We start from the raw sequence: 20,708 nt of genomic DNA, 5'->3' as shown, positions 1-20,708 counted from the left end.
GGGCGTGTGTGTGTGTGTGTGTGTGTGTGTGTGTGTGTGTGTGTGTGTGTGTGTGTGTGTGTGTGTGTGTGTGTGTGTGTGTGTGTGTGTGTGTGTCGGAAAGAAAGAGAAAGAGAGAGACAGATTGTGCAGCCGCTGGTCTGACAGACAATAGCAGGAAGTGAAGCTTCTGGATGGACAAAGTGCGCTGGACAGAAAGAGGAAAGTAAGCGTTAAAAAGACCGACTGTAGTTTTACACGAACACGATCCACTAATACTGTAAACTAAAATAAATTATTTACGAGGCTTGAACCCATCAGTCGTGTCTGGTGAGTTATTATCTCAGTCATTATGCTCAGGATGATGATAAATAATCACATGACCTTCAGCAGGAGGAACTAAACCTGACGTCCAGCTATGTTGATCTGACCAGTCAGTTCATAATAATGATCAATAATGAATGAACAACGCTGACAAGGCGTTTACTGCATCAGACCGTCTGTCTGTGACGAGGTGGGATGAGAACAAGAGCTATGATTTAACACCATAAGCATCATTTACTTATATTCTATTCTGCCAGATATAAAGCATACAAATGTCTCGATAGCAGTTCATAAAAAGGCAGAAGACAAATCATTTAAACGAACCAAAACACAATTAAATCATGATGTTTTATTGCAATTAATCACTGTAATTTGTTAAAATTCAATTAGATTTTTAAATGGATTCATACGTTGTTTCAGCAGGATTTAGTTACTCATCTTATTTCATGTGTTCACTCTTCATATGTCTTCTCTTAACATATGAGTACATGGCATAATGTGTATTTAACATATGAGTACATGGCATAATGTGTATTTAACATATGAGTACATGGCATAATGTGTATTTAACATATGAGTACATGACATAATGTGTATTTAACATATGAGTACATGACATGATGTGTATTTAACATATGAGTACATGACATGATGTGTATTTAACATATGAGTACATGACATGATGTGTATTTAACATATGAGTACATGGCATAATGTGTATTTAACATATGAGTACATGACATAATGTGTATTTAACATATGAGTACATGACATGATGTGTATTTAACATATGAGTACATGACATGATGTGTATTTAACATATGAGTACATGACATGATGTGTATTTAACATATGAGTACATGACATGATGTGTATTTAACATATGAGTTCATGACATAATGTGTATTTAACATATGAGTACATGGCAATGTGTATTTAACATATGAGTACATGACATAATGTGTATTTAACATATGAGTACATGACATGATGTGTATTTAACATATGAGTACATGACATAATGTGTATTTAACATATGAGTACATGACATGATGTGTATTTAACATATGAGTTCATGACATAATGTGTATTTAACATATGAGTACATGGCAATGTGTATTTAACATATGAGTACATGACATAATGTGTATTTAACATATGAGTACATGACATAATGTGTATTTAACATATGAGTACATGACATAATGTGTATTTAACATATGAGTACATGACATGATGTGTATTTAACATATGAGTTCATGACATAATGTGTATTTAACATATGAGTACATGGCAATGTGTATTTAACATATGAGTACATGACATGATGTGTATTTAACATATGAGTACATGACATGATGTGTATTTAACATATGAATACATGACATAATGTATTTAAAGGGAACCCTTCACCTCTGATTGATTATTTGGTAGATTTGCTTAAACATGTAAATATACAACCATCAATATCATCTTAACGTGTTTCATTCTGCAGTTATTGAATCAGCTCATCTTTTATCTGATCGTCAGAAACCACAGACAAGTCAACAGACTGCAGACAGACAACAGGTCAACAGACTGCAGACAGACAACAAGTCAACAGACACAACACAGACAACAAGTCAACAGACTGCAGACAGACAACAAGTCAACAGACACAACACAGACAACAAGTCAACAGACTGCAGACAGACAACAAGTCAACAGACAGACAACAAGTCAACAGACTGCAGACAGACAACAAGTCAACAGACACAAAACAGACAACAAGTCAACAGACTGCAGACAGACAACAAGTCAACAGACACAACACAGACAACAAGTCAACAGACTGCAGACAGACAACAAGTCAACAGACACAACACAGACAACAAGTCAACAGACTGCAGACAGACAACAAGTCAACAGACAGACAACAAGTCAACAGACTGCAGACAGACAACAGGTCAACAGACTGCAGACAGACAACAGGTCAACAGACTGCAGACAGACAGACAACAGGTCAACAGACTGCAGACAGACAACAGGTCAACAGACTGCAGACAGACAGACAACAGGTCAACAGACTGCAGACAGACAACAGGTCAACAGACTGCAGACAGACAACAAGTCAACAGACACAACACAGACAACAAGTCAACATACTGCAGACAGACAACAAGTCAACAGACACAACACAGACAACAAGTCAACAGACTGCAGACAGACAACAAGTCAACAGACACAACACAGACAACAAGTCAACAGACTGCAAACAGACAACAAGTCAACAGACTGCAGACAGACAGACAACAAGTCAACAGACTGCAGACAGACAACAGGTCAACAGACTGCAGACAGACAACAAGTCAACAGACTGCAGACAGACAACAAGTCAACAGACAGACAACAAGTCAACAGACACAACACAGACAACAAGTCAACAGACTGCAGACAGACAACAGGTCAACAGACTGCAGACAGACAACAAGTCAACAGACTGCAGACAGACAACAGGTCAACAGACTGCAGACAGACAGACAACAGGTCAACAGACGGCAGACAGACAGACAACATGTCAACAGACTGCAGACAGACAACAGGTCAACAGACTGCAGACAGACAGACAACAGGTCAACAGACGGCAGACAGACAGACAACAGGTCAACAGACTGCAGACAGACAACAAGTCAACAGACTGCAGACAGACAACAGGTCAACAGACTGCAGACAGACAGACAACAGGTCAACAGACTGCAGACAGACAGACAACAGGTCAACAGACTGCAGACAGACAACAGGTCAACAGACTGCAGACAGACAGACAACAAGTCAACAGACTGCAGACAGACAACAAGTCAACAGACACAACATAGACAACAAGTCAACAGACTGCAGACAGACAACAAGTCAACAGACTGCAGACAGACAGACAACAGGTCAACAGACTGCAGACAGACAGACAACAAGTCAACAGACTGCAGACAGACAACAAGTCAACAGACACAACACAGACAACAAGTCAACAAACTGCAGACAGACAACAAGTCAACAGACTGCAGACAGACAGACAACAAGTCAACAGACAGACAACAAGTCAACAGACTGCAGACAGACAACAGGTCAACAGACTGCAGACAGACAACAAGTCAACAGACACAACACAGACAACAAGTCAACAGACTGCAGACAGACAACAAGTCAACAGACACAACACAGACAACAAGTCAACAGACTGCAGACAGACAACAAGTCAACAGACAGACAACAAGTCAACAGACTGCAGACAGACAACAGGTCAACAGACTGCAGACAGACAACAGGTCAACAGACTGCAGACAGACAGACAACAGGTCAACAGACTGCAGACAGACAACAGGTCAACAGACTGCAGACAGACAGACAACAGGTCAACAGACTGCAGACAGACAACAGGTCAACAGACTGCAGACAGACAACAAGTCAACAGACACAACACAGACAACAAGTCAACATACTGCAGACAGACAACAAGTCAACAGACACAACACAGACAACAAGTCAACAGACTGCAGACAGACAACAAGTCAACAGACACAACACAGACAACAAGTCAACAGACTGCAAACAGACAACAAGTCAACAGACTGCAGACAGACAGACAACAAGTCAACAGACTGCAGACAGACAACAGGTCAACAGACTGCAGACAGACAACAAGTCAACAGACTGCAGACAGACAACAAGTCAACAGACAGACAACAAGTCAACAGACACAACACAGACAACAAGTCAACAGACTGCAGACAGACAACAGGTCAACAGACTGCAGACAGACAACAAGTCAACAGACTGCAGACAGACAACAGGTCAACAGACTGCAGACAGACAGACAACAGGTCAACAGACGGCAGACAGACAGACAACATGTCAACAGACTGCAGACAGACAACAGGTCAACAGACTGCAGACAGACAGACAACAGGTCAACAGACGGCAGACAGACAGACAACAGGTCAACAGACTGCAGACAGACAACAAGTCAACAGACTGCAGACAGACAACAGGTCAACAGACTGCAGACAGACAGACAACAGGTCAACAGACTGCAGACAGACAGACAACAGGTCAACAGACTGCAGACAGACAACAGGTCAACAGACTGCAGACAGACAGACAACAAGTCAACAGACTGCAGACAGACAACAAGTCAACAGACACAACATAGACAACAAGTCAACAGACTGCAGACAGACAACAAGTCAACAGACTGCAGACAGACAGACAACAGGTCAACAGACTGCAGACAGACAGACAACAAGTCAACAGACTGCAGACAGACAACAAGTCAACAGACACAACACAGACAACAAGTCAACAAACTGCAGACAGACAACAAGTCAACAGACTGCAGACAGACAGACAACAAGTCAACAGACAGACAACAAGTCAACAGACTGCAGACAGACAACAGGTCAACAGACTGCAGACAGACAACAGGTCAACAGACTGCAGACAGACAGACAACAGGTCAACAGACTGCAGACAGACAACAGGTCAACAGACTGCAGACAGACAGACAACAGGTCAACAGACTGCAGACAGACAGACAACAAGTCAACAGACTGCAGACAGACAACAAGTCAACAGACACAACACAGACAACAAGTCAACAGACTGCAGACAGACAACAAGTCAACAGACTGCAGACAGACAGACAACAGGTCAACAGACTGCAGACAGACAGACAACAAGTCAACAGACTGCAGACAGACAACAAGTCAACAGACACAACATAGACAACAAGTCAACAGACTGCAGACAGACAACAAGTCAACAGACTGCAGACAGACAGACAACAGGTCAACAGACTGCAGACAGACAGACAACAAGTCAACAGACTGCAGACAAACAACAAGTCAACAGACACAACACAGACAACAAGTCAACAGACTGCAGACAGACAACAAGTCAACAGACACAACACAGACAACACGTCAACAGACTGCAGACAGACAACAAGTCAACAGACACAACACAGACAACACGTCAACAGACTGCAGACAGACAGACAACAGGTCAACAGACTGCAGACAGAAAACAAGTCAACAGACTGCAGACAGACAGACAACAGGTCAACAGACTGCAGCCAGACAGACAGACAACAAGTCAACAGACTGCAGACAGACAGACAAGTCAACAGACTGCAAACAGACAGACAAGTCAACAGACTGCAGACAGACAACACGTCAACAGACTCCAGACAGACAACAGGTCAACAGACTGCAGACAGACAACAAGTCAACAGACTGCAGACAGACAGACAACAGGTCAACAGACTGCAGACAGACAACAAGTCAACAGACTGCAGACAGACAACAGGTCAACAGACTCCAGACAGACAACAGGTCAACAGACTGTAGACAGACAACAAGTCAACAGACTGCAGACAGACAACAGGTCAACAGACTGTAGACAGACAACAAGTCAACAGACTGCAGACAGACAACACGTCAACAGACTGCAGACAGACAGACAACAGGTCAACAGACTGCAGACAGACAGACAACAAGTCAACAGACTGCAGACAGACAACACGTCAACAGACTGCAGACAGACAGACAACAGGTCAACATACTGCAGACAGACAGACAACAGGTCAACAGACTGCAGACAGACAACAAGTCACCAGACTACAGACAGACAACAAGTCAACAGACTGCAGACAGACAACAAGTCAACAGACTACAGACAGACAACAGGTCAACTGACTGTAGACAGACAACAAGTCAACAGACTGCAGACAGACAGACAACAGGTCAACAGACTGCACACAGACAACAGGTCAACAGACTGTAGACAGACAACAAGTCAACAGACTGCAGACAGACAACACGTCAACAGACTGCAGACAGACAGACAACAGGTCAACAGACGGCAGACAGACAGACAACAAGTCAACAGACTGCAGACAGACAGACAACAGGTCAACAGACTGCAGACAGACAACAAGTCAACAGACTGCAGACAGACAACAGGTCAACAGACTCCAGACAGACAACAGGTCAACAGACTGTAGACAGACAACAAGTCAACAGACTGCAGACAGACAGACAACAGGTCAACAGACTGCAGACAGACAACAGGTCAACAGACTGTAGACAGACAACAAGTCAACAGACTGCAGACAGACAACACGTCAACAGACTGCAGACAGACAGACAACAGGTCAACAGACTGCAGACAGACAGACAACAAGTCAACATACTGCAGACAGACAGACAGACAACAGGTCAACAGACTGCAGACAGACAGGCCAACAGACTGCAGACAGAAAACAAGTCAACAGACTGCAGACAGATAACAAGTCAACAGACTGCAGTCAGACAGACAACAGGTCAACAGACTGCACACAGACAACAGGTCAACAGACTGCACACAGACAACAGGTCAACAGACTGCAGACAGACAACAAGTCAACATACTGCAGACAGACAACATGTCAACAGATTGTAGACAGACAGACAACAAGTCAACAGACTGCACACAGACAACAGGTCAACAGACTGTAGACAGACAACAAGTCAACATACTGCAGACAGACAACACGTCAACAGACTGCAGACAGACAGACAACAGGTCAACAGACTGCAGACAGACAGACAACAAGTCAACAGACTGCAGACAGACAACAGGTCAACAGACTGCAGACAGACAACAAGTCAACAGACTACAGACAGACAACAGATCAACAGACTGCAGACAGACAACAAGTCAACAGACTACAGACAGACAACAAGTCAACAGACTGCAGACAGACAACAGGTCAACTGACTGTAGACAGACAACAAGTCAACAGACTGCAGACAGACAACACGTCAACAGACTGCAGACAGACAGACAACAGGTCAACAGACTGCAGACAGACAGACAACAAGTCAACAGACTGCAGACAGACAGACAACAGGTCAACAGACTGCAGACAGAAAACAAGTCAACAGACTGCAGACAGACAGACAACAGGTCAACAGACTGCAGCCAGACAGACAGACAACAAGTCAACAGACTGCAGACAGACAGACAAGTCAACAGACTGCAAACAGACAGACAAGTCAACAGACTGCAGACAGACAACAGGTCAACAGACTGCAGACAGACAGACAAGTCAACAGACTGCAGACAGACAGACAGACAGGTCAACAGACTGTAGACAGACAACAAGTCAACAGACTGCAGACAGACAACAAGTCAACAGACACAACACAGACAGCAAGTCAACAGACTGCAGACAGACAACAGGTCAACAGACTGTAGACAGACAGACAAGTCAACAGACTGCAGCCAGACAACAAGTCAACAGACTGCAGACAGACAACAAGTCAACAGACTGCAAACAGACAGACAAGTCAACAGACTGCAGACAGACAAGAGATCAACAGACTGCAGACAGACAGACAAGTCAACAGACTGCAGACAGACAGACAGGTCAACAGACTGCAGACAGTCAACAGGTCAACAGACTGTAGACAGACAACAAGTCAACAGACTGCAGACAGACAACAGGTCAACAGACACAACACAGACAGCAAGTCAACAGACTGCAGACAGACAACAAGTCAACAGACTGCAGCCAGACAACAGGTCAACAGACAACAGGTGAGGCCTGTTGGGGTGAAGGGTCTTCCATGTTGTTCTCTCACGCTGAAGAGAAGCAGAGGGTCAACAGTCGACAGGCTCCCCCTCCATGGTGGTCTGGCTTTCTGCTAGCTAGCAGCTATGGATTAGCTTTCTGACAGGCTCTGCCTCCATGCTGTGTGGTCTGGCTCTCTGCTAGCTAGCAGCTATGGATTAGCTGTTTGCTTCACATGTAACTTCATCCTTTGGGAAAACATACTGACCAAAGGAAACTCGTGTTTGGGGTCGTGACCCTTTGTCCTCGTGGCAAGTGAGAGGAATTCTGAGGTTAGCGCGCCTCGGTCTCAGTTTCACCTCAAACAAAGTGGAGGATTCTGATGTGCACATTTCATATCTACCAACACAGGTTTGAAGCAAGAAATGTATGTCTTATTAGAACAATAACACTTTCCAGATCTCCAACTCCTCAGAATGTCCTCTTCTTCAACATGAGAGCGTCTGGGTTTTAATGTGCAGAAAAGGAACAACCTGCGTTAGATGAACCCACTTTTCCAGCTGTGTGGACACAACGTCCTCTCAATCCGTTTGGAGCTGGTTACTCTCTCCGGCTCCATGGAGCTGACGGTTCCTTCAGGAGCCGGAGAGGAAAAGGAGACCCAAAGAAAGACGTCAGAGCTGATAAGAAGCCGGTTGGGAGTCCTCGAGGAATACAATGGATTTGCATCATCTGGAAACGGAGCTGCACGCAGGCCGTTTAAAGTTCCGAGAGATTAGCGTGAGGAGGAGCAGGAGGAAAGGGAAAGTCTTTATCTGCCAGACCCTAGAGACAGATCACAAGAGGGAACACACTGGAAATGTCTTATCAGCCAGAGAATGACCGTCTTTGTTCCCTTCAGACAGTTAAAGCTGTCTGTGGCTTCAGCCTCATTGGAGATGTTAGATGGTTCAATAATAGTGTGAAGGTATCACCTGAGTTTCAGGAACCAACTGAAACTGAACTTCACTGAGATGCACATGCACAACATTTCATTTCCTAAATTATTACGATTTACTGTTTTGTTGTATATATTGCGTATTTAGCATTTCTGGTATTTTTTGTGATATTTTGTGATATTTTTCATTTCATTTGTTCAGATATTTGTGTCTCATATGTAAGTTGCTTGCTACTGTGACAAACAAATTTCCCCTCGGGGATAAATAAAGTATACATCTATCTATCTAACATGCACAACTCTTTTTTAGCTCCTACATGTTACCTAATCAAGTTTAAATGAGCCACAACGTTGCAGAAACATTGGCAAATTTAAATCTATATCGGTCAAAAAGCTGACAGTATTGATTATGTTTGTAAGAGCAGAATCGTCCGTGTGATCGTCCTCCTGACTCGTGGTCCCTGTGGATGTCTCTTAAAGCCCATCTGTTCTCATGAAGACGTCTGTAGAAGCAGCTCAGCATGTGAACCTTTATTGTAAATCAATAAACAGACTTAGTTCCTGGACAGCTGGACACAGGATACATGTGATTTACTCAGAGCAGACTTCAGGGCTCGTGTCCATCGTTTTAAAGTTAGTCCGCAGCTAAAGGACATCATACCAGGACTAAAAATAATGACTTGTTAGTATTTAGTGAGTCTTTCATGGGAATAAAAACAGACTTTTCCTTTAAATAAACAAGATTACCAATCTGGCAAAACATTTGCTCTTTTGCTTTTTTTAAACCGAAACAACACACACAATAATTACTCCTGCTGCTGTATTATTAACTAATCTTAGTAACAGGTCGTGATGACTTCTGAGAGAAATACACAAACTGTGTGTATTGCACTCTCACACTTCCCAGAATGCCGTCTGTTTGTCGAGCTGATTGCCGACCCGTCTCCCACAGGAAGGGGAGTTTCCTGGAGGTCACGGTTGCTCCAGCAGACCAAACACCGGCTAATTGCGTTGTTGTTTGTCGGGTCTGTGCCTGTTTTTGTGTTGCACTTTGCCTTTGTTTAGCATTCCCAAGTATATTACCTGAGGCTGTGGCCAACAAGATGTGGAGGATGGAGAGGGAAGTTTGAAGAGTGGGAGACAAAGGAGGGGGAGGCTGAAGGCTGAAGGCTGAAGGCTGAAGGCTGAAGGCAGCGGTGGAAGCCGTGATTAAGCCGTGAAGGAGCCTCCGTCTCTCAGGCTAAAAATAGCCGGAGTAGGAAGGTGCTTATGGGACGGGGGGAGGACCAGAGGGGACAGGGCGAGCAGGGAGCGCAAACAGCTGGGGGAGTGTGTGTGTGTGTGTGTGTGTGTGTGTGTGTGTGTGTGTGTGTGTGTGTGTGTGTGTGAGAAAGTGTGTGGGGGGGTCTACTCCTTGCAGCTGTACTCTGTCTTTCAGGCTTTAGATCCCTCTCAAATTGTTACATACACTCTTTCTCTCACAAACACACACACACACACACACACACACACACACACACACACACACACACACACACACACACAGGAAGGAGAGTAATGGGTCCCTGACAGCCAGAGCCCTAAAGAATGAAAGAATGTGCAACATGAGGCAGGGGAACAGCTGTATGGAGGCGAGGTACAGCCGAGAGGAGATGATGAAGAAAGGGGGAATAAGTTACCGTATGTGAGAGGGTGGACGTTTCTCTGGACGTGGAATCAACACATTTATGGGTTTGTGTCAAGCGCTGGTCTGAATCCGCCCCAGAGCTTCCTGGCTGGACGGAGCAGCAGATGTTCTGCTCAGCTGTTGCAGAAACGCTCCGCTGGCTGACGGGCCTCAGATGGAGTGGACTCTAGTGAGGCGGCCTTGGGAACTCGAACAAGACCAATGCAAAGTGTGTGTGTGTGTGTGTGTGTGTGTGTGTGTGGGAGGTAGTGGAAATAACATGAAGTCACCCTGGCAAAGAAGGTACCAGCCATGGTACTTCACATGTTAAGCTGTTAAGCTGGACGGTGACTTGCAGTGAGTGTGTTTACACCTCAACACTTCATGAGCTGTTAACCTTGAGGGGAGACCTGCATGAGATGTACATCTCTACCCTCTGGATTTCATGCTGGAAAGCATCTGCATGTGGTTTATTGTGCCAAGCTACATTTCTGATCAGCGTTTGCACAACGAGGAGAAGAAAATAACATGAAATAAAAAAACTGCTCTGCAAAACCACAAACAATGAGGTGGAGGCAGAAGAGCTGGATCACACGCACCTCTGTGCAGAGAGCTCTTCTTGTGAAGTCCCCTCCTCCTCGCATCTCACGTACCACGGTGTGTGTGTGTGTGTGTGTGTGTGTGTGTGTGTGTGTGTGTGTGTGTGTGTGTGTCAAGTAGTGCAGGGGCTATATTACACAATGCACCTGTGTGCTGGCGGTAATGCAACCCCCCACCAACAAGATACACACACACACACACACACACACACACACACACACACACACACACACACACACACACACCTGCACTGCCTCTCGTGTTGTAACACTTGTCTTGTTGCTCACACAGGAATTGAGTCACTTGTCACCTCAACTTTCTTTTTTCATGTAAAAGTTGGGGAAATTAAAAATGACTACTTTTAAAAGCGATGCCTTTAGTAGATGACCTAAAGGTTTATTTAGGAATCATTGTTCATCTTAAAAGACTCACAAGTCAGTGTTTCAGACTCACTTTGAATGAGACTCTAACATCTTTGCAGTAGATTCCTTCAATCATTTCCTTCTCTGACTCTGTGTTATAGAATGAAGAATAAGAAAACTGAAATCAACCGCTGTGTGTGTGTGTGTGTGTGTGTGTGTGTGTGTGTGTGTGTGTGTGTGTGTGTGTGTGTGTGTTTAGAGACTTTAGAAGAGAGATCTAGATGGGATGAACACATGAGAGAGAATAAGAGCGTGAAGTGACATATTTTGTGAAATCCTCAACATTTTGCTTGAACCTGCAGCTCTTCTTCTTTTTAAATATATATCAATGCCCCCATCAGATTTGGACTATAATACTGCATGTCTCCCCCTCTGTTGGCATCCTGTGTGTCTGTATGTAGGCCGTGACCACAGGCGACAGGTGTCCCCCTGCCTCCAGCTGTCATCACTGTGGCTTTTACTGAGAAGGCCTCGCTGCAGAGGAGCGAGCACAGAGAGGCTCACTTTGTGCACAGGTCCATACTGTGTGACTTACATGTGTGAAGTACATGTACAGCCTGTCAATGAGACACCACATGCTACACAACGGAATGAAGTGGAATGCATTCATTAACATCTCATTACACACACAGGATAATATGATGTTACACACACAGGATGCACATCCAGCCCGCAGATATAAAACCATCAGAAAAGAACTTGCAAAGTGACCTGGTCTGCAGAGCCGTGGTCCCACTACACACACACACACACACACACACACACACACACACACACACACACACACACACACACACACACACACACACACAGGACACGTTAATACACAACGTGTTCTCTGGTTCATCTGCATGAGGCTCATCTTCCTGAAAGTTGTCTGTGTTTCTCACATCTGTGTCTCAGACAAGCCGGAGTTGTTGTTAAATGTTCAGGAAACCACAACGACACTTGAGCACTACACAATGACTTCATGTTCTCACACACACACACACACACACACACACACACACACACACACACACACACACACACACACACACACACACCCTAGGTAGCTATGTTTCTCCACTATGAGAGCATGTTCACAATGACAATGCTAACATACTAATGTTTAGCAGGTATCATAATGATCATGTTCACCATCTTAGTTTAGCATGTTAGCAAGCTAGCATTAGCTAACTATTTTAGGTATTGGACAAACCTTTTAACCGGATGATGAGACTCCACTCAATCAAAAGGGGAAATAAATATGTTGTGCTGATCCATTTAGTAGATGGTAAAGTATTTGATCTGTTGTGGTGAAAGGAGAAGCAGTTACAGGTTCAATAAAGTCCTAGCATTCATCCTCTGGGGACCATGAACGTCTGTGCAAAACTCCATGGCAGTCTATCTAATAATGAGACATCAGTCTGGACCGAAGACGTAGACCAACCGCCGAGGAATCGTACAACATATAAGCAATGGAAACACTTACCCACAATGCAATAGCGTCTCCATGTTTCCTCTGGTTACCCCGTTTTTATCATCACATGGCTATGAATTGTGGGTAATTCCCTGGTTGAAGTGTTCATTTTAAGGTTTTGTGTGTGTGTGTGTGTGTGTGAGAGAGAGAGAGAGAGAGAGAGAGAGAGAGAGAGAGAGAGAGAGAGAGAAAGCAAGACTTTTTATATCAGGAAAATCAAGAAAAAATCATGATATAAATCCCTCCCCCCCCAAAAAAAAACAAACATGTTAGGTATCAAATTAAACATAAAAATCAGGGCTACAATAATATATAATCCCGATGTACAACCTCTAAACACAACTCAAACAATAAATAGGATTAGGGGTTATGGTTAGGGTTAGGGCTCAAAGGGCTACCTAAGTCTGAAAAATAAAACTTCCATAAATGTCGACACGATTTCTCTGTTTGAATTTGAAGAGGAAGACCATCAGTCTCCGGTCTTTTATTAAAACAATGCTGATTAGAGTTGATCCCTTTTCCAGACATTATTCATAATGTTCTGCCTGCAGGACTTGTTTATGGTAAAGTCCTTTTGCTGATTCTCTCAGAGTGAAGTCAGCCAGGTCAGGCTCAAGGGCACGCGGGCAGCGGCCCATCAGGTCCCAGTTCTCCTGGTGGAACTAAAGGAACTAAGAATCCTCACCAGAGGATTTCTTTTAGCTGGATTTACCGTCACAAGATCTGTTGCTTACTGGACTCCATGAGGTCTGAATAACAACAGCACAAAGAATATACATAGCTTTGAATATGTATACAATATATATGATTAATAAGGCCAGTAAAGAGCAACACATAACCGATATGAGCAGTGACAGAGTTCAGACAAATAGCTCAGACAAGACATGTGTTTGCTTTGGATGACAGGGGGAGTGTGTTCAGGCAGTTTACTTTAATTTAAATATATATATATATATATATATATATATATATATATATATATATATATATATATATATATATATATATATATATATATATATCTAAAGTATAACTTTACCTGATCAATATCAATGAACGTACATTGCAATGTGAGTTGAATCTGTGTTTACTGAGCGTCAGCTCTTCTCCAGGTTCCCACAGAACTGTTTAATGAAATCAGGTCCGTTATAGGAACCACATGACTGGAGGGGTTAGAAGGTGTATAAACACAGTGGCATGCTGTGTGTGTGTGTGTGTGTGTGTGTGTGTGTGTGTGTGTGTGTGTGTGTGTGTGTGTGTGTGTGTGTGTGTGTGTGTGTGTGTGTGTGTGAGAGTATATACATACATATATATATATACATATATAAAGCACGGGTTAACACTGAGGAAATGTTTGGCTGTTAATGCAACTTTTCTGCCTATATTTACCCAGGAGAACACTTGCTTACACACACACACACTCACACACACACTCACACACACACACACACTCACACACACACTCACACACACACACACACACACACACACACACACACACTCACACACAAGCACACACACACACACACACACACACTCACACACACACACACTCACACACACACACACACTCACACACACACACACTCACACACACACACACACTCACACACACACACACACACACACACACACACACACACACACTCACACACACACACACACACACACACACACACACACACACACACACACACACACACACACACTGTCTTTCAATCCTCCAGCTCAAAAAGAGCATAACAAGTTGTTTTTCTATGTTAAATGAACATTCTTTTCTTTAAAAAAGAGTAAATGAGAAGTTCCCCGTTTCCTCCATAAATCAGGCGGCTTTGTGATAGTAAATAACACGTTCATTCCCTCTGTGTGAGTGAACCCTCGCATGCAGAGCTGCCGTTACAGAGGAGGAGTCAGAGTCTCTCATAACGCAGGTTTATTGATGTTGTGTATGTATTTCCTCTCTGTCTCCACCTTCAGAGCAAAGAATGTTGTTTTGCCCCCTGGAGAGCCGGGATGCGTTCCTCACATTCTGACCCAAACCACGAGGATTACTAAAGACATCCAGGAGAGAGGAGAGAGGAGAGAGGAGAGAGGAGTGAGAAAGGTCCTTTCTCTCTCTCTCTCCCTCTCTCTCTCCCTCTCTCTCTCACACACAGAGACACTCACACATAGCATGAGCTTCACGTTACTGATCTTTTGCTTTGTCTTCTCTTCGTGACTGACTGTTTTGTTTGAAATGAAACTCTCTCTGTGTGTGTGTGTGTGTGTGTGTGTGTGTGTGTGTGTGTGTGTGTGTGTGTGTGTGTGTGTGTGTGTGTGAGACATAGAGATATGCACACAGAAAACAACACGCCCTTGTTTTCACAGTAACTGCCGTCCCCTGCAGGCGGCGATGTGCTGAGCGCTCGTCCCACAAAGACGTCTCAATAAATCATAAAACATACAGATATATTTCATACATTTAGTCCTGTCTGCACTGAAGGAACATGTGGAGTTATTTGTATTTCCATTTTATGATTCTTTATGCTTCTCTTCCATTATAATTAGTCAGATATTGTACTTTTTACTCCAATACTTTACTTTGCAGATTTACGTTATTCATAACAAATATAAATCAATGAATAAATCATGTAATAATATTATAGGTTAAGCTAACCACCAGAATATAAAGCAATTACAGTTAGCTCCACCTTTAGCTGCAACATTAAAGTGTTGCAAATATATTAATGCATCAATAATACTATCCAATAATATATATATATATATATATATATATATATATATATATATATATATATATATATGACTAGGGATGGGTATCGTTTGGGTTTTTTCCGATACCGGTGCTAAACCGATACTTTTAAAACGATACCGGTGCTAAACCGATACTTTTAAAACGATACCGGTGCTAAACCGATACTTTTAATACGATACCGGTGCTAAACGGTGCCTGAACCCATACTTTTTTATTGCCAAGGCAATTTCTTTTCTTCAAATTGAACAATATATTAACTGTTTAAAGTATACTATAGATATAAATAAATAAGTACATACAAAACACACTTCAAACTACAGCTTCAAACCTTTTAACTTCAAACTATAAACAATATATATTTAAAAAAGAACAGACACCAGCATCATGGCCTGATGGGACCGTGTGCAACAGAACTCAGACTCTGTTGGATCCTAAAACTGCTGCTTTATGGACTACACGTCATCATTAATATCAACTGGAGAAATTTGTTCCATCAAGCCGAGGACGGACGTTCAAAAGCTCGTGCTCGTGTCTGCAGCGATCTCTGTGTGCGCGCGCTGTGTGTGTGGGCGCTGGAAGCCCCGCCCCCTCTAACCCCGCCCCCTCGAGCCCCGCCCCCTCGAGCCCCGCCCTGCATGCAGGCGGACAGAGAGCAGAGCAGCAGTGTGCTCTGATCCGCTATTTTAATAATCGTTTTTAACGTGCGGGCACCTTGCTACCTTTTTAGCATCTATATACCGTGCAACTTTACAGAGTAGTGAAAAAAATAAAGTATTTAAATCGGCTCAGGCACCGGAAGGAAGCACCGAAATCTGCGTTGCTTTTCGGTCCGGTAGGTACCGGACGTGTTGGAACCGGTGCCATACTGGAACCCTAGAAATGACCCATTCTGAATAATTAATACTTTTACTTCCAGTGCTTTTGATGCTGATATGTTTGTACTTCTGATTGCAGGACTTTTACTTGTAACAAAGTATTTTTACACTTTGACTGTTTTCTCTTATCAAGATGAAGTATTCTCCTCTTCTCTGTCTGTGGCGGCTATCAGCCTGGGGCCGTAAGAGAGGGACCCGTGACCCCGTTACCCCGTTACCCTGTTACCCCATATACCCCGTTACCAGGTTACCCTTTACCCCGTTACCCGCTACCCAGTTACTCCGTTACCCAGTATACCCGTTACTCCGTATACCCCGTATACCCCGTTACCCAGTATACCTCGTTACCCAGTATACCCCGTTACCCCGTTACCCAGTATACCTCGTTACCTCGTTACCCAGTATACCCCGTTACCCCGTTACCCAGTATACCCCGTTACCCTGTTACCCAGTATACCCCGCTACCCAGTATACCCCGTTACCCAGTATACTCCGTTACCCAGTAGACCCCGTTACCAATATACCCCATTACCCCGTTACCAGTATACCCCATTACCCCGTTACCCAGTATACCCTGTTACCCCGTTACCCAGTATACCCCGTTACCCAGTATACCCCGTTACCCAGTATACTCCGTTACCCAGTAGACCCCGTTACCAATATACCCCATTACCCCGTTACCAGTATACCCCATTACCCCGTTACCCAGTATACCCTGTTACCCCGTTACCCCATTACCCAGTATACCCCGTTACCCAGTATACCCCGTTACCCAGTATACCCCGTTACCCAGTATACCCCGTTACCCTGTTACCCAGTATACCCCGTTACCCCGTTACCCAGTATACCCCGTTACCCAGTATACCCCGTTACCCAGTAGACCCCGTTACCAATATACCCCATTACCCCGTTACCAGTATACCCCATTACCCCGTTACCCAGTATACTCCGTTACCCCGTTACCCAGTATACCCCGTTACCCAGTATACCCCGTTACCCAGTATACTCCGTTACCCAGTAGACCCCGTTACCAATATACCCCATTACCCCGTTACCAGTATACCCCATTACCCCGTTACCCAGTATACCCCGTTACCCAGTATACCCCGTTACCCTGTTACCCAGTATACCCCGTTACCCAGTATACCCCGTTACCCTGTTACCCAGTATACCCCGTTACCCAGTATAACTCGTTACCCAGTATCCCCCGTTACCCCGTTACCCAGTATACCCCGTTACCCTGTTACCCAGTATACCCCATTACCCCGTTACCCAGTATACCCCGTTACCCAGTATACCCCGTTACCCCGTTACCCAGTATACCCCGTTACCCAGTATACCCCGTTACCCTGTTACCCAGTATACCCCGTTACCCAGTATACCCCATTACCCCGTTACCCAGTATACCCCATTACCCCGTTACCCAGTATACCCCGTTACCCCGTTACCAAGTATACCCCGTTACCCAGTATACCCCATTACCCCGTTACCCAGTATACCCCGTTACCCAGTATACCCCGTTACCCAATATACCCCGTTATCCAGTATACCCCGTTATCCCGTTACCCAGTATACCCTGTTACCCTGCTACCCAGTATACCCCGTTACCCAGTATACCCCGTTACCCAGTATACCCCATTACCCCGTTACCCAGTATACCCCGTTACCCAGTATACCCCGTTACCCCGTTACCCAGTATACCCGTTACTCCGTATACCCCGTTACCCCGTTACCCAGTATACCCCGTTACCCAGTATACCCCGTTATCCAGTATACCCCATTACCCCGTTACCCAGTATACCCCATTACCCCGTTACCCAGTATACCCCGTTACCCAGTATACCCCGTTACCCAGTATACCCCGTTACCCAGTATACCCGTTACTCCGTATACCCCGTTACCCAGTATACCCCGTTACCCAGTATACCCCGTTACCCAGTATACCCGTTACTCCGTATACCCCGTTACCCAGTATACCCCGTTACCCAGTATACCCCGTTACCCAGTATACCCGTTACTCCGTATACCCCGTTACCCAGTATACCCCGTTACCCAGTATACCCCGTTACCCAGTATACCCGTTACTCCGTATACCCCGTTACCCAGTATACCCCGTTACCCCGTTACCCAGTATACCTGTTACCCTGTTACCCCGTTACCCTGTTACCCAGTATACCCGTTACCCAGTATACCCCGTTACCCAGTATACCCGTTACCCCGTTACCCAGTATACCTGTTACCCTGTTACCCCGTTACCCCGTTACCCAGTATACCCGTTACCCAGTATACCCCGTTACCCAGTATACCCGTTACCCTGTTACCCCGTTACCCCGTTACCCCGTTACCCCGTTACCCAGTATACCCGTTACCCCGTTACCCAGTATACCCGTTACCCCGTTACCCAGTATACCTGTTACCCTGTTACCCCGTTACCCCGTTACCCAGTATACCCGTTACCCAGTATACCCCGTTACCCAGTATACCCGTTACCCTGTTACCCCGTTACCCCGTTACCCAGTATACCCCATTACCCCGTTACCCAGTATACCCCGTTACCCTGTTACCCCAGAGACAGAGGTACATGCATGAGAGCGCCGCCCTCTCGCTGTGCTCTCTGCAGCGCACAGCGTCTTTATCTGGAGCTCATGAGAGGCGCTGCCTCACCCAAAAGCCTCAGCAACTGTCCTGCAGCCACCGGGCTTACAAAGGAGGAGCACAAGCATCCAGATATCATTAATAATAATAATGATTTATTTATATAGCACCTTTAAAAACAAAGTTTTGGTAGGAAGCGATGGGTAGGAAGCGCTAGCGAGCACTAGCTAGCGACTCAGTAGCAGCAGCAACAGTGGCTTACAAAGTGGCTTGTTTAAGATTAAATACAACTTTTTTGCACCATATAACCTGCAATTTACGGTAGATGCAACTGTATTTGAGCCTATTTTACTATTTATCCATCTATATAGATATATATTTATCCACACAGCATGGTCATAAGTTAAATACTGGTAAACAAAAAGGACCACAAAGGCAATGAATACAACAAAACCAAACTAATAACCAAAAAGAGCAAATGGAGTAGAAAACAAACAAACAAATAAAATATACAAACAAAACCAGGGGAACAAAAGAACTGCATCATAGATCATAAAAGGACATAAAAGGACGACATCACTTAACCTTATCTTATATCAAATCAAACCTCTACACACTGTACTCCAGTGAAACATTGACAGACATGTTAACGTTCTATAATCTGGAATAAGGTTGACTGGAAGTGGCCGAAGGAGCGCAGAGTCTTTGTGAGTCTTTGAGTGCATTACATGTCATGTGACACATTGTTTACACTCATATCGATCACTGCAGCTTCAAGGCATTATGGAGGCAACACATACCTCAGCAACATGCCAGCATCTGAATGATCGGATGAATGGATTATTACATTTCCTTTAGCTGAGGCTTTTATCCAAAGAGACTTACAATATTCAGCCATGAGGACAAACTCACAACAACAAGAATCAAGAAAGTACAATTTCTTCAATAAAGTTAAACTCCAGAGTGTTATCAGTGAGAGACATTTAAGTGCTGTGACGCTTACTACTAGTTTACACCTTCCTGTAAGAGTCGAGCTGTAGATGTAGACTCCATGTCCCGCGTTGGCTCATCAGAGTGAATCAGTGCATTTGATTCAACATGTAGAGTAACATGGATGCAAAGTGTCGGTTCCTTCATACAATACTGAAGCCGTGGACATCCTAACGCTGTGTCCGGTCCCTCTGCACACCTGCCTGAGGAGGAGGCTGCTGCCTGTCAGCCAGGCGTGTGGCACGGAGACCAGTACATCCCCGTGTACAAGTACACGAAGTGCAGCTTCTCGTCGGCCATGTTGAGACAGAGCAGCCAGAGAGCCTCACCTCAGGGACGCCGCTGCCACCAGAGTCCCTCTTTCCCTCGAGCAGAAGCAACGGCTCAGCAGACCGCACGGGCGAACCTTATCAGCAGGCAAAAGAAGTGCTCTGCTCACTGACAAGTAACTGTCAGGCGAGGACTGGATTTCTCTGATAACCTTTCATGTGCTGCTCCTGCACATCACCACTCAT

The sequence above is a fragment of the Taurulus bubalis genome, assembly GCF_910589615.1.
Source record: "Taurulus bubalis genome assembly, chromosome: 5".
Taxonomy (NCBI): domain Eukaryota; kingdom Metazoa; phylum Chordata; class Actinopteri; order Perciformes; family Cottidae; genus Taurulus; species Taurulus bubalis.
The sequence above is the reverse complement of the archived record's forward strand: the minus strand, read 5'-3'. Positions refer to the sequence as shown.